At 32.5% G+C, this 15,000-nt stretch overlaps 1 long non-coding RNA gene and 1 other non-coding gene across 2 annotated transcripts in view; both read right to left on the bottom strand.

Annotated features, from left to right (window-relative positions):
- The window catches only part of LOC141036560 (uncharacterized), a 25,230-nt gene that overhangs the window by 4,468 nt on the left and 5,762 nt on the right, over nt 1-15,000 (bottom strand). The window lies entirely within an intron of this gene.
- Nucleotides 10,372-10,451, bottom strand: TRNAL-UAG (transfer RNA leucine (anticodon UAG)). Its single transcript has one exon. It is a non-coding gene; the product is annotated as a tRNA-Leu (tRNA).

Here is a 15,000-nt window from a genome sequence, read left to right as displayed (position 1 = left end):
CGGTCGTTGTGGTCGGACTCTATTATGGATTTCTGACTACATTCTCCATAGGTCCCTCTTAGATCTTCTTTCTCCAATCTTGGATTAGGGAAGAAGGAGATATTCGCGACTACTGGCGATTTCATTATGGGGCAGCTCATGATCTTCATATCGATCTATTATCCACCTCTGTATCTATTCTTTCTTAGCTAAACAGGTGGAAGATCTATCCAATTTGGTTATATTATATCATGGACTCGAAAAAACGGATCTGAATTTGACTGAAATGCACGATCTTCACAGGTATCACTTTTCACGATACCTAAAAGGTGGAATAGCGATTTTCGAACCATTTCCTATAAGAGAATGGTTTCCATTACTTTGAGAAATGGATTCTTATATCAAACTATAGCTATTGCATTAAAGAAGAAAAGAAACTAATAGAAGTCGAAGACGCGGAATGATAGTGAATAGAGAGAAAGATTCTTCTGATTTTCTTGTTTCTATCTACTAGACGCCGTAGAGAATTGAGAATTTTCATGTCTTTCAATTCTCGTACTCGTAATTGGAAAGTTATGGAAGGAGACCCATCATTTTGCAATGAAAACAACATATAAAACTCTGGACAATTTCGAAATCAGGCCAAGCGTCTTAATACATATGCAAAAAAATGCATTATTGGCCCACCATTGATTAGAAGATTTAGCTTGTATGAATCGCTATTGGTTTGATACGAATAATGACAATCGTTTCAGTATGTTAAGGATACAGATGTATCCACAATTCATTTAGAGTTACTTAATAGTCTATTTCTTATACCATATCTCTATCCCGTGAAATTCTCGAGCCAAAAGATGGATGCATATGCTGTGTTTCATTTTGCTAAATGATATCAATTAAATGGTGTATCAATTCCATAAATTGCATATAGCAATAAATAAATCAGCAAAATTCTTTCTAATATTTTAGATAGAAGAAATGTTTCTTCTATCTAAAATATTAGAAAGAATGTACCCTTCTATCCAAATCCAATTTGCATCGATAAAATAAATCCAAATTCCAGTAGTAGATGAATAATTGCAAATTTGTGTGTGTACGAGATTAGAATAACTTCAAAATAACTGACATAATTTTGTATTTTTCCTGATCAGAAAAATACATGAAAAAGAAAGGAGGTAGAAAAATTTTTGGATTTATGGTTAAAGAAGAAAAAGAAGAAAACAGGGGTTCTGTTGAATTTCAAGTATTCAGTTTCACCAATAAGATACGGAGACTTGCTTCACATTTGGAATTACACAAAAAAGATTTTTCATCGGAAAGAGGTCTACGAAGACTTTTGGGAAAACGTCGACGTTTGCTGGCTTATTTGGCAAAGAAAAATAGAGTACGTTATAAGAAATTAATCGGTCAGTTGAATATTCGGGAGCAGTAATTTAATCGTTCAAATTTTTTTCTTGTTTTATTATTTTTTTAGTAGTCTTATAGTAGTCTTAGATTTTTCATTTTGATGAGCCTCGCTTTGAGGAATTCATGGAATAATCCATTTTCATGGAATAATGAATTAAGGAAGAAAGGATATGAGTCTACCGCTTACAAGAAAAGATCTCATGATAGTCAATATGGGCCCTCAACACCCATCAATGCATGGTGTTCTTCGACTGATCGTTACTCTCGATGGTGAGGATGTTATTGATTGTGAACCCATATTAGGCTATTTACACAGAGGAATGGAAAAAATCGCGGAAAACCGAACTATTATACAATACTTACCTTATGTAACAAGGTGGGATTATTTAGCTACTATGTTTACAGAAGCAATAACAGTAAATGCACCAGAATTCTTGGAGAATATTCAAATACCACAAAGAGCCAGCTATATTAGGGTAATTATGTTAGAATTAAGCCGGATAGCTTCTCACTTGCTATGGCTTGGACCTTTTATGGCGGATCTCGGCGCACAGACTCCTTTTTTCTATATTTTTAGAGAGAGAGAATTAATATATGATCTATTTGAAGCTGCTACAGGTATGCGAATGATGCACAATTACTTTCGCATCGGAGGAGTAGCCGCCGATCTACCTTATGGATGGATCGATAAATGTTTAGATTTCTGTGATTATTTTTTACGCGGAGTTGTTGAATATCAACAACTTATTACACAGAATCCAATTTTTTTAGAGCGAGTTGAAGGAGTAGGTTTTATTAGCGGAGAAGAAGCAGTAAATTGGGGCTTATCGGGACCGATGTTACGAGCTTCTGGAATACAATGGGATCTTCGTAAAGTAGATCCTTATGAGTCTTACAACCAATTTGATTGGAAAGTCCAATGGCAAAAAGAAGGGGATTCGTTAGCTCGCTATTTAGTACGAATTGGTGAAATGAGGGAATCCATCAAAATAATTCAACAAGCTGTAGAAAAAATTCCTGGAGGACCTTATGAGAATTTAGAAGTCCGACGCTTTAAGAAAGAAAAGAATTCTGAATGGAATGATTTTGAGTATAAATTTCTTGGTAAAAAACCTTCGCCCAATTTTGAATTGTCAAGACAAGAGCTTTATGTAAGAGTAGAAGCCCCAAAAGGTGAATTAGGGATTTATCTAGTAGGAGATGATAGCCTTTTCCCCTGGAGATGGAAAATCCGTCCACCCGGGTTTATTAATTTGCAAATTCTTCCTCAGCTAGTTAAAAAAATGAAATTGGCTGATATCATGACGATATTAGGTAGTATAGATATCATTATGGGGGAAGTTGATCGTTGAAATGATAATAGATAGGGTAGAGGTAGAAACTATCAATTCTTTTTCGAAATTGGAATTATTAAAAGAAGTCTATGGACTGATATCGATTCTACCCATTTTGACCCTCCTTTTGGGAATAACAATAGAGGTACTCGTAATTGTGTGGTTAGAAAGAGAAATATCTGCGTCGATACAACAACGTATTGGTCCTGAATATGCTGGCCCCCTGGGCCTGCTTCAAGCTATAGCAGATGGGACTAAGCTACTTTTAAAAGAAGATATTCTGCCATCCCGAGGAGATATTTCTTTATTTAGCATTGGACCCTCTATAGCAGTCATATCAGTTTTATTAAGTTTTTAGTTATCCCTTTGGGATATCATTTTGTTTTAGCCGATCTTAGTATTGGTGTTTTTTTATGGATTGCCATTTCAAGTATAGCTCCTATTGGTCTTCTTATGGCAGGATATAGCTCAAATAATAAATATTCTTTTTCAGGCGGTCTACGAGCTGCTGCTCAATCCATTAGTTATGAAATACCATTAACTTTTTGTGTGCTAGCAATATCTCTACGTGTGATTCGTTAAAATAGATCTTTTTCCTATAAAATCCATTAACTATTTATATTCCTTTTCTTATTTAGTATTTGGGTTGGTAAGTTAAACTAGATAGCTAATGAGTGAAACAAAACAGCTTAAAAATTTGTAGTAAAAAGAAAAAATCTCATTTCCTACGTACAAGAAAAAAGTGGAAGTAAACATAAGCAGTGTAAACTCTTTATCCCAAGGTTGATATTTTTTAATTAGTCATCATATCTTGAAGCGGCCAAGAATAAAGGATTCACGATATGGAATTCCATTACTAGAATACTCCTAGTTATTACTATAACTTAATAATCCATAAGAAGAATCCACCAAAAGTTAGTGAAGGGTTAGGAACACTAAAGTACATAAAGGATTAGTAATGGAAAATCTAAAACATTAGAGATTTTTGCCCATAAAAGGAATCATAATAAGGACTTGCAATTTGTAGAAATTATCAAGTAGTACTTTCTTCGGATTCCGATCCAGAGTATGTTCCCATTCACTTGTTAAGGAAATGGCTATCAAGAACGAATTAACCCTTTATCCATTTTTTCTTTTTGAATACCCCCTCCCTGGGGAAAGAAGAATAGTAAAAAAGATATGGAGTGCACTAGAAAAAATTTTCATTATTTCCTTCCTCTATCCATATTCATGCAGAATTGCTCATGAACTAATACCCAACTCTTTCCATTTATTAATTGAATTCCTATAACAAGTAACAAGTGTTTTATTCCAAGATTAAGTTATTACTGAACAAAGAAAAATTTTCATTATATTATAAAGGATGAGATCAATTCGGAAGCGCTTTTTCTTATTCTAGCAGACGGAATTCCTTTGGTCTAATTTAGGACTTTCAAATCTATTTATTTTATTTTATCTAATTCTATCTACGCCCCAGGGGCTAGGAACAAAACAGTCCTTTCTTTTTTCTGATCATAGAGAAGCCGTATGAAGCTAAGGTTTCATGTACGGTTTTGAAATAGCGGTGGGAACTGTGATGTTATCATCGACTATGATTATCTAACAGTTCAAGTACAGTTGATATAGTTGAAGCACAGTCAAAATACGGTTTTTTGGATGGAATATTTGGCGTCAGCCTATAGGTTTTCTGGTTTTTTTAATTTCTTCTTTGGCAGAATGTGAAAGATTACCCTTTGATTTACCAGAAGCGGAGGAAGAATTAGTAGCAGGTTACCAAACTGAATATTCCGGTATCAAATATGGTTTATTTTATCTTGTTTCTTACCTAAATTTATTAGTTTCTTCTTTATTTGTAACAGTTCTCTACTTGGGCGGGTGGAATTTCTCTATTCCCTATATATCCTTTTTTGATTTTTTCCAAATGAATAAAGCAGTTGGAATTTTGGAAATGACAATGGGTATATTTATTACATTAACTAAAGCTTATTTATTTCTCTTCATTTCTATCACAATAAGATGGACTTTACCGAGGATGAGAATGGATCAGTTATTAAATCTTGGATGGAAATTTCTTTTACCTATTTCCCTGGGCAATCTCTTATTAACAACCTCTTCTCAACTTGTTTCACTATAAATAAGATAATACAATAATAGTAAGAATATTTTCAACACAAAAGCTCTCTCAAACAAGAGAAAGAAACATATCTTTTTCATAGATATTTAGAATGAATATGTTCCCTATGGTAACTGGGTTCATGAGTTATGGTCAACAAACAATACGTGCTACAAGGTACATAGGTCAAAGTTTCATAACTACCTTATCCCACACAAATCGTTTACCTATAACGATTCACTACCCTTATGAAAATCAATTACACCAGAGCGTTTCCGAGGGCGAATCCACTTTGAATTTGATAAATGTATTGCTTGTGAAGTATGTGTTCGCGTATGTCCGATAGATTTACCCGTTGTGGATTGGAGATTTGAAAAGGATATTAAAAGAAAACAATTGCTTAATTATAGTATTGATTTCGGAGTTTGTATATTTTGTGGCAATTGTGTTGAGTACTGTCCAACAAGCTGTTTATCAATGACTGAAGAATATGAACTTTCTACCTATGATCGTCATGAATTGAATTACAATCAAATTGCTTTAAGTCGGTTACCAATCTCCATAATGGGAGATTACACAATTCAAACAATTAGGAATTCGTCTGAAAGTAAAATAAACAAAGAAAAATCTTCGAATTCAAGAACGATTACTGATTACTAAACTTTGATTTTGTCTTTTTGTTATAAAAATCTAATAATTCTTTATTAAACTTTAAAATTAAACTATAAAGAAAAACTACTGCTTATTGGAAATTATTTCTTATTTTAAATCAGACTAGATTTTCGTGATATAATATAATTTATAACTATACAGTTTATACACAAAAAAATACCCAAATCCTTTTTTCCTTCCTTGAATCCTTTAGTTTTAGTCAGTTCATGAAAAATTTTATACTATTAATTTCTTTTTATCCATAATGGATTTACCTGGACCAATACATGAGATTCTTATGCTATTTGGGGATTTGTTCTTCTACTAGGGGGTCTAGGAGTAGTATTACTTACCAACCCCATTTATTCTGCCTTTTCGCTGGGATTAGTTCTTGTTTGTATATCCTTATTCTATTTTTTATTAAATTCCTACTTTGTAGCTGTCGCACAACTTCTTATTTATGTGGGAGCCATAAATGTCTTGATCATATTCGCTGTAATGTTCGTAAATGGCTCAGAATGGTCTAAAGATAAGAATTATTGGACTATTGGAGATGGGTTCACTTCACTCGTTTGTATAACTATTGTTTTTTCGCTAATGACTACTATCCCAGATACGTCGTGGTATGGAATTCTTTGGACTACAAGATCAAACCAAATAGTAGAACAGGGTCTCATAAATAATGTTCAACAAATTGGAATTCATTTAGCAACCGATTTTTATCTTCCGTTTGAACTCATTTCCATAATTCTTCTAGTTTCTTTAATAGGTGCAATTACTATGGCTCGGCAATAAGAAAACTTAGAAAAAGTACAAATTATAAGAATTGCAAATCTAAAATAAATAACTAAAGAATCACAATTTTGATTTAGTAAAATCCATCTACTGCCAACAAATACCTCCTTTATTTTCTCTTTTGTTGTGTAATTGTTCTATTGTAATTAATTGAATCGGTTCAATTCTTGCCCTCATATTGAAATGAATCGAGATTGATAAGGAGTTAGTTAATGATGTTTGAGCATGTACTTTTTTTGAGTGTCTATTTATTTTCGATTGGTATCTATGGATTGATCACAAGCCGAAACATGGTTAGAGCTCTAATATGTCTTGAACTTATACTGATGAATTCAATTAATCTAAATCTCGTAACATTTTCTGATCTATTTGATAGTCGCCAATTAAAAGGAGATATTTTCGCAATTTTTGTTATAGCCCTTGCGGCTGCTGAAGCCGCTATTGGACTATCCATTCTTTCTTCCATCCATCGTAATAGGAAATCCACTCGTATCAATCAATCTAATTTATTGAATAATTAGAATTTTGAATAATTAGACATAGAATCCTCTAAACAAAGGCGCACATATTAAAATAAATAGAAATCAATACTATTTTCTTAGTATTATTTGAGAATATCCATTTTTTTTAGTAGATTATTGCTTTTTTTAGTAGATTATTGCATAGTATTCTTTTTCACTTAAATGAATTTTTGTATTTGTAATTCATTGATATTGCAATTTGAATATTGCAATAATTTATATTGAAAAGACGATAGCCAATTTATTGGCTAATTCGAATTCGTCTGTACAATTCGTAAAATTCTTTCTTATTTCTTATTGTTGAAATCCAAAATTAAAGTCTCTTGGCTCTCTTCACGCTTTCTCACAAACAGATTAAAAAATAGATTTTTATTTTTGAAGTTTGGATAAACCATTGCTTCGTCTGGTGTCTACAATACATATGACTCATTATAGTACTAATTTCATTTTTACCAGATCGAAAAATTTTATGTTGAAAAGAAAAATTTATAGATCCAATGTCACATTCCGTAAAAATTTACGATACATGTATAGGATGCACTCAATGTGTACGAGCTTGTCCAACAGATGTATTAGAAATGATACCCTGGGATGGATGTAAAGCCAAGCAAATTGCTTCCGCGCCGAGAACCGAAGATTGTGTGGGTTGTAAGAGATGTGAATCTGCCTGCCCGACAGATTTTTTAAGTGTCCGCGTTTATTTAGGGCCTGAAACAACACGTAGCATGGCTCTATCTTATTGATACGTTACAAAAAACTTCACTCGAATCGTCTGATTCCTCTTTACCGAAGAAGCCTGTGCTCGAAATAATCGAGCACGGGCTTTTCTGGTCAAAACGTATCTTGTCTTTATCACTTTATCATGAGTTATTTTCCTTGGTTAACAATACTTGTTGTTTTGCCGATATTTGCAGGTTCATTAATTTTCTTTTTACCTCATAAGGGAAACAAAGTCGTTAGGTGGTATACTATATCTATTTGTTTATTAGAATTCCTTCTAATGACTTATGCGTTCTGTTATCATTTCCAACTGGAGGATCCCTTAATCCAATTAAAGGAGGATTATAAATGGATAGATGTCTTCGATTTCCACTGGAGATTGGGAATCGATGGACTTTCATTAGGATCTATTTTATTGACAGGATTTATCACTACTTTAGCTACTTTAGCAGCTTGGCCAATTACACGGAATTCGCGATTATTCTATTTCCTGATGCTCGCAATGTATAGTGGTCAAATAGGATTATTTTCTTCGCGAGACCTTTTACTTTTTTTTATCATGTGGGAGTTAGAATTAATTCCTGTTTACTTACTTTTATCCATGTGGGGGGGGAAGAGGCGTCTATATTCAGCTACAAAGTTTATTTTGTATACTGCAGGCGGTTCCATTTTTTTCTTAATCGGAGTTCTGGGTATGGGCTTATATGGTTCCAACGAACCAGGATTAGATTTGGAAAGATTAATTAATCAATCATACCCTGCAACCTTGGAAATACTTTTATATTTTGGCTTCCTTATTGCTTATGCTGTCAAATTGCCGATTATACCCCTACATACGTGGTTACCAGATACCCATGGGGAAGCACATTATAGTACATGTATGCTTTTAGCGGGAATATTATTAAAGATGGGAGCATATGGATTGATTCGGATCAACATGGAATTGTTACCTCATGCTCATTATCTATTTTCGCCCTGGTTAGTAATAATAGGAGCGATCCAAATAATCTATGCAGCTTCAACTTCTCTTGGTCAACGAAATTTCAAAAAAAGAATAGCTTATTCCTCTGTATCTCACATGGGTTTCATAATTATAGGAATTGGTTCCATAACCAACATTGGACTCAATGGAGCTATTTTACAAATATTATCCCATGGATTTATTGGTGCTACACTTTTTTTCTTGGCAGGAACCGCTTCTGATAGAATGCGTCTTGTTTATCTCGAAGAACTGGGGGGAATATCCATCCCAATGCCTAAAATTTTTACCATGTTTAGTAGCTTTTCAATGGCTTCTCTTGCCTTACCAGGAATGAGTGGTTTTGTCGCAGAATTAGTAGTATTTTTTGGACTAATTACTAGTCCAAAATTTCTGTTAATGCCAAAAACACTAATTACTTTTGTAATGGCAATTGGAATGATATTAACTCCTATTTATTTATTATCTATGTTACGCCAGATGTTCTATGGATACAAGCTATTTAATGTTCCAAACGCAAATTTTGTGGATTCTGGACCACGAGAACTCTTTATTTTAATCTGTATCTTTTTACCAGTAATAGGAATTGGTATTTATCCAGATTTTGTTCTCTCCCTATCCGTTGACAGGGTAGAGGCTCTCTTATCCAATTATTATCCTAAATAGGTTTGCTTTTTTTTACTCGTCTGCTCTATTAATGCAGAAATAAGTAAAAAAGTATAATTAGATCTATCTCGAATTTTTGAGAACCCTTTGAGAAGGCGTTCAAGGGGTTCTCAAATAAAACATAAAAGTAAAAACCTTCATTTCATGAAGGTTTTATTTTATGTAATCATTTAGGTGTTAATGTAAACGAACCATAACTATGTAAGCCTATTCCTAATAGATTTATACCAAAATAACAAATCCAAATTATAAGAAATCCTATCGAAGCTATAAGTGCAGAATTCGTACCCTTCCAATTTGTATTTGTTCTACTATGTAAATAAATTGCGAATATGGTCCAAGTAATAAATGCCCAAGTTTCCTTAGGATCCCAATTCCAATAGGATCCCCAGGCCTCATTAGCCCATACTGCTCCACAAAGAATACCTACGGTTAAAAGGGTAAATCCTAGGCTAATGACACGATAACTCCAAGAATCCAAACGCTCCGTTAATTGATATTTGTAATAATTTGGAAATGAAGGGACAGAGGTTCTTTTTAAAGCACTTCTTTTTGCATAAAAATATTTAATATCACTAAAGAAAAATGTTTTATTTAAAACATTTTTTTTCTTTTTAGAAAAGAAATGGAAATTATTTCGAAATCTAATGATTAGAATAGCGGCAGATAATAAGGATCCGCACAAAAGAGTTGCATAGCTTAATAACATCATACTGACATGCATCATTAACCACTGAGATTGTAGAGCAGGTACTAGTATCGTGGATTGATGCATTTCAGTTAAAAGACCCGATGTGGCAAAGCCTTGCGTTAAAATAGTACTTGGCGTAGTTATTGTGCTTAAATCATTTTTAGAGTTCTGTATTTTAGGAATGGTATGAAGAATATACAGGGCCCATGAAAGGAAGATCAATGACTCATATAAATTACTTAATGGAAAATGTCCCGAGGAAGCCCAACGAGAAACTAAGAATCCTGTTATAGAGAAAAAAGTAACTATCATTCCTTTTTCTGACGAATCACGTAATCCTCCAAGTTCACGAACTAATAAGGTTATAAAATGAATCGTAATCACAATTGAAATCGTTGAGAAAGAGATATGAGTTAGTATATGTTCTAAAGTTGCAAATAGCATAAGGGGAAGGTCCCATTACAAAATTGTAAATTTCGAATTGATTTCTAATCTATTGTATTCTTTTTCAAGAATGCCGCCACTCGGATTCGAACCGAGATGCTTGAGCACTGCTTCCTAAGAGCAGCGTGTCTACCAATTTCACCATGGCGGCTAACTTCAAATAATAGGTAACTTAAAAGAATAATAGCTATTATCTTGGGAATCGTCGATATTGGGAAAGTCCATAAAATTTAGGAACATTAGAGTTTTCATTAAAATAGACTTCGTTTGGTAGTATCGTTTCCATTTTTTTTTTACAATAAACTCTTGCTTTGCCCAATAGAAACACAAACACTGCTTGAAAGAGTTGGAATTTCTTTTTTCTAACTTGCAATTGTAGAACTAATTTTTTCTAATTAATTTCTCGTTTACATTTTGAAAATTCTTTCAATACAATGAAAAAAATCCAAAAGGGTTTCTATTTAATGATGAAATTAAAATGGATAAATGGAAAAGGCTTTTTGGATTTTTTAAAAATTTCTAGAATGAAAGTCTTTATGCTCTTATTAATAAGATTTACTAACCTTATGATTTTGGAGAAGATAGGTGGAAGTTGTAAGTCCTATTGTAAGAATACTCCACTTTTCATAATTTTCATAATAGAATATGAGGATTCTATTATGAAAATTATGAAAAGTTCATTGATAGGAAAAGAATACTTAGCACACAGTATACCAAACAAAACTTTTTTTTCTTGTATATATAAGATAAGAGGGGTTTTTTGTTCTAAGAATATTGTACCGAGTAATTCGACACATAAAAGTACATTCAAAGAAGAATCAAAATTATTAAATAATTGGAATTCTTTTTTGATAAGTCAATTCATATTATTCCAAAATCTTATTATTTGTTTGTTGCCCAGAAAAACCCTTTGGTTTTGGATGCTCATTACCGCTCGAAAATGATCTTGATTTTACTAAAGAATAAGATTGTACTATGGAAAAATAAGTCTTTTTCTTCCAAATATTTTTACGAATACGCTTTTTTGACATTGAAGTACGTTTTTTTGGAACTGCCATTCAAAAAGGAAATTACTTTTTTCTAGTTGTATGTGAAAGACATCTATTGCTGCAAATCAATCCTTCTTTCTTCTTTTTATTAGTATTTATACTTAGATACTGAAAGATACTTAAATTTTGAATTATTTTTTACTTCATTTTGTCTAATGCGGATAAGACAACAAGAATTTTTTAACATTTTTTCTTTATATATTTTATACTTGTTTTTTAATAATATAGAATATATAGAAAGGTTTCTCATTTAAATCTATTTATATCTATTTATATATCAAGTATACTCCATATATAGATATATGGTATGGAAGCCTATCCCCCATATAAGATAAGACGGGGGGATAAAAAGAAGGGAAAATGAAAATAGTTAATTAAGTTCAGAATGGTATTCCATAAAGGAAAGGAATTCCAATCAAAACAAAAAATACTGAGTCTCTTAAACAAGACATTCTAAAACTTAGGTAATTTATAGTCATTAGGATTTTAGTTCTATATGAAGTAAGGACTATTCGATAATTTCTTATAAACATAGGTTTTCATTGGAATTCACTCAATCAGTTAATTATGGAACAAGAGAGCTGTTTCATCTTTGTTTTAAAGAAATATAAAAATGAATTATGAATAGAAAGTAAAATGATTCCACTTTTTTTTTTTATTTTTATAAATATCTTTATTTAGTTAATAAAATAACTAGGTAACGAAGTTATTTTATTAACTTTTTTAATTTAACCAACTAAACCCATTCTTAATTTTTAATTATTTCAATGAGATAAATTTTGGAAAAATTAAGAATTTCAGTATTTTTTCTTATTCTTTTTATTTATTCTTTCAGAAAGAGATAAGAATTGGTTTGGTGAATCGGAAACAATTTTATAGAAAAATTGAAGTAAAAATTGAAGTAAAAATTGCAATTTCTTTTCTTATGGAACATACATATCAATATGCATGGGTAATCCCTCTTCTCCCACTTCCAGTTATTATGTCAATGGGATTTGGCCTTATTCTTATTCCTACAGCAACAAAAAATCTTCGTCGCATATGGGCTTTTCCTAGTGTTTTACTCTTAAGTATAGCTATGGTATTCTCAGTTCAACTGTCTATTCAACAAATAAATGGAAGTTCGATCTATCAATATCTATGGTCTTGGACCGTCAATAATGATTTTTCTTTAGAATTTGGATACTTGATTGACCCACTTACTTCTATTATGTTAATGCTAATTACTACTGTAGGAATCCTGGTTCTTATTTATAGTGATGGTTATATGTCTCACGATGAAGGATATTTGAGATTTTTTGTTTATATAAGTTTTTTCAATACTTCCATGTTGGGATTGGTTACTAGCTCCAATTTGATACAAATTTATTTTTTTTGGGAACTCGTGGGAATGTGTTCTTATTTATTGATAGGCTTTTGGTTTACACGACCAATCGCAGCGAGTGCTTGTCAAAAAGCTTTTGTAACTAATCGTGTAGGGGATTTTGGTCTATTATTAGGAATTTTAGGTTTTTTTTGGATAACAGGTAGTTTAGAGTTTAGGGATTTGTTCAAAATAGCTAATAACTGGATTCCTAATAATGGAATTAACTCTTTACTTACTACTTTGTGTGCTTTTTTATTATTCCTTGGTGCAGTTGCGAAATCCGCACAATTCCCTCTTCACGTATGGTTACCCGATGCTATGGAAGGGCCCACTCCTATTTCGGCTCTTATACACGCAGCAACTATGGTTGCTGCGGGAATTTTTCTTCTAGCTCGACTTCTTCCTCTTTTCATATCTTTACCTTTGATAATGAGTTTTATTTCTTTAGTAGGTACAATAACACTATTCTTAGGAGCTACTTTAGCTCTTGCTCAGAGAGATATTAAAAGAAGCTTAGCCTATTCTACAATGTCTCAATTGGGTTATATGATGTTAGCTCTAGGTATAGGTTCTTATCAAGCTGCTTTATTCCATTTGATCACTCATGCTTATTCAAAAGCTTTATTGTTCTTGGGATCCGGATCCGTTATTCATTCAATGGAACCTCTTGTTGGATATTCACCAGATAAAAGTCAAAATATGGTTCTTATGGGCGGTTTAAGAAAATACATTCCAATCACAAGAACTACTTTTTTATGGGGTACACTTTCTCTTTGTGGTATTCCACCTCTTGCTTGTTTCTGGTCCAAAGATGAAATCCTTAGTAATAGTTGGTTGTATTCGCCCTTTTTTGGAATAATAGCCTCCTTTACTGCAGGATTAACTGCCTTTTATATGTTTCGGATATATTTACTTACATTTGATGGGTATTTGCGTGTTCATTTTCAAAATTACAGTAGCACTAAAGAGAGTTCCTTGTATTCAATATCCTTATGGGGAAAAAGGATACCCAAAGGAGTGAATAGGGATTTCGTTTTATCAACAACGAAGAGTGGAGTTTCTTTTTTTTCACAAAATATACCAAAAATTCAAGGTAATACAAGAAATAGGATAGGATCCTTTACTACGTCTTTTGGGGCTAAAAACACTTTTGCCTATCCGCATGAAACGGGAAATACTATGTTATTTCCTCTTCTTATATTACTACTTTTCACTTTGTTCATTGGATTCATAGGAATCTCTTTTGATAATGGAGGAATTGGTAATGGAATAGCAGAGTTAACCATATTATCAAAGTGGTTAACTCCCTCAATAAACTTTACCCAGGAAAGTTCTAATTCTTTTGTAAATTCATATGAATTTATTACTAATGCAATTTCTTCTGTAAGTCTAGCTATCTTTGGTTTATTCATAGCATATATCTTCTATGGATCCGCTTATTCTTTTTTTCAGAATTTGGATTTAATAAACTCTTTTTACAAAGGAAATCCTAAAAAAGAATTTTTAGATCAAGTAAAAAAAAATATATACAGTTGGTCATATAATCGTGGTTATATAGATATTTTCTATACTAGGGTCTTTACCCTCGGTATAAGAGGGTTAACCGAACTCACGGAGTTTTTTGATAAGGGTGTTATTGATGGAATTACCAATGGAGTGGGTCTTGCTAGTTTTTGTATAGGAGAGGAAATTAAATATGTAGGGGGAGGTCGAATCTCGTCTTATTTATTCTTTTTTTTATGTTATGTATCTGTGTTTTTATTCTTTTTTCTTTCTTAAGTTAAGGAATTTACAACTCCCTTTCTACAATCTCTCTATATCCTTGTTACATAAGGTAAGTATTGTATAATAGTTCGGTTTTCCGCGATTTTTTCCATTCCTCTGTGTAAATAGCCTAATATGGGTTCACAATCAATAACATCCTCACCATCGAGAGTAACGATCAGTCGAAGAACACCATGCATTGATGGGTGTTGAGGGCCCATATTGACTATCATGAGATCTTTTCTTGTAAGCGGTAGACTCATATCCTTTCTTCCTTAATTCATTATTCCATGAAAATGGATTATTCCATGAATTCCTCAAAGCGAGGCTCATCAAAATGAAAAATCTAAGACTACTATAAGACTACTAAAAAAATAATAAAACAAGAAAAAAATTTGAACGATTAAATTACTGCTCCCGAATATTCAACTGACCGATTAATTTCTTATAACGTACTCTATTTTTCTTTGCCAAATAAGCCAGCAAACGTCGACGTTTTCCCAAAAGTCTTCGTAGACCTC

Source organism: Aegilops tauschii, unplaced genomic scaffold, assembly GCF_002575655.3.
Source record: "Aegilops tauschii subsp. strangulata cultivar AL8/78 unplaced genomic scaffold, Aet v6.0 ptg000991l_obj, whole genome shotgun sequence".
NCBI classification, from domain to species: Eukaryota; Viridiplantae; Streptophyta; class Magnoliopsida; order Poales; family Poaceae; genus Aegilops; species Aegilops tauschii.
Note: the sequence above shows the minus strand (reverse complement) of the source record. Positions and strands in the feature narration are given on the sequence as shown.